Raw genomic sequence first — 1,775 nt, 5'->3', positions numbered from 1 at the left:
TATCTTTTTATGTACTGATGAAATAAAATACGAGATTGAAATATGAACTCGGACCTTCAGTAAAAACATTTGCGAGTTCGGCATCAACATGAGAAGGAAGAACTCTATTATCTTTAAATGATAGTAATTGTCCGTTCTTTCGAGTCCCAATACTCCTCCTCAACCACTTGACCATTCCAACCCCCGATAAATCCGGGATTATCATCCTTAACCGGATCCATGATCCGGCGAGAGACGCTCGCATTCTGCACTTTAGCGAGTATATGTCTCTCGCGGATCCATGGCCATCTCCCTGGACAGGAGTTCCCGTATTTGGAACCTCCTCCGCCAGGGAGATCCTCGGCCCCTTCGAAGCAGACGTTGAGCGCGCCCTTTTTCCGGTTCATGATCCCTGCGCGCTTTAAAACAGCGCGTAGGGGCACGCCACGCCAGACTGAGGTGGAGACGCCGGCCGCGCCCCAGTTGAAGCCGATGGTCTGCTTGACCATGTTCTGCTCCTTGCGGCGGTTCCCGGCGCAGACGAGGCTGACCGGGAGCTCGCGGCTCGGGAACTCTGTGACTGGTGCATGGTTAACCGGACCGGTTTTTTGACCAGTCCGGTTATCTCCACACACCAGTCATCCCAGGACGCCTTTGGGACGGCGCCGTGGTTGCGGACGTAGTGGAGGGGGACCGGCGTGATGAAGCCGTGGTGCATGAGGCGGGGGAGCGGCGCCTCCGCGTTGAAGGGTGCTTTCGGTGAGCCGGACGAGGGACGGGTTGCGCTCGATCCAGTTGTCGGCCGTGTGCTCGTCTCTCGAGTCCAGGACCGACGGCTCGAGCTCAGCGTTGCCCTTCTTTATGAGGAGGGAGTAGCTCTCGTTGTCGTCGTCATCTTCGTCGCTGGAGAGAATTCCGGTTTGGCATTGCCATTGGTGAGATTGCCGGTTTATTTGTGGGTGGAAAACCGGGCCGGTGTTGGGCGGTCGGACGGGTTTGAGGGGCCGGCCGATGCCGGATAGGCCCGGTTCGAGGTGGGGGAATTGCCGGTTTTCGACGGAGGCCGCCATGAAGGACCGGTGGCGGAGTGATTATGGAGAGGGAGAGTGGTTTAAGAAATTTTTCTCTCCACAATTTGGGAAATTTTTGTTGTTTAAGAAATTGAATTTTTCTTTGTTCGAAAAGTTTGGGACTAGTTGAGTGGTTTATATAGAAGGGGAATTGGTTCTATTCAATGAAATATATTGTCCAAACCTTAGGGTAATGGGGCCCATTTATTCCAGCCATAACTTTTTGTCAAGAGTGACATCACTCAAATTTGATATGCTATTCTTGTTAAAATATCATTTTAAGTCTTAGATTTTTTTTTTAGTCTATCTACGTAAATTATAAATAATATTTATTGGTATATAAAATTTGTAAAAATAAATGCACATTTTCATAGTAGTATGTTGATAGATCAATAAATTCATTAATAGTAGCTAAGGTTTTGCATTGTCTCTCAATATAGATTATACAACATGAGATGTTATATTATCTTTTTTATTTTTTTTGTATTTTTATCTCTCTCAATCGCTCCCTAATCCCTTCTCGATAACACAAACCTTTACTCACAGGTTAAGGATGAAATGTCTTACCAACTGAATCTCTCCCTAATCCCTTCTAGATAATGCAAACCTTTACTCACTGGGTAAGGACTTAAGGTTAATGGTGAAAATCTTACCAACTGAATCTCGTTTTATTAAAAATATTTTTATTTTATTTAATCTTGAATTGAATAATGTCCTAAATGTTGA

General features: G+C 46.0%; 1 pseudogene; it reads right to left on the bottom strand.

The window, feature by feature from the left end:
* Window positions 1–7: 7 nt before the first annotated feature.
* LOC121780121 lies at window positions 8–1,163 on the bottom strand (annotated as a pseudogene).
* Between the last annotated feature and the right edge of the window lie 612 nt (window positions 1,164–1,775).

Source organism: Salvia splendens, chromosome 19 (genome assembly GCF_004379255.2).
Source record: "Salvia splendens isolate huo1 chromosome 19, SspV2, whole genome shotgun sequence".
In the NCBI taxonomy this organism is placed as follows: domain Eukaryota; kingdom Viridiplantae; phylum Streptophyta; class Magnoliopsida; order Lamiales; family Lamiaceae; genus Salvia; species Salvia splendens.
This window is presented reverse-complemented; position numbering and strand designations above follow the sequence as displayed.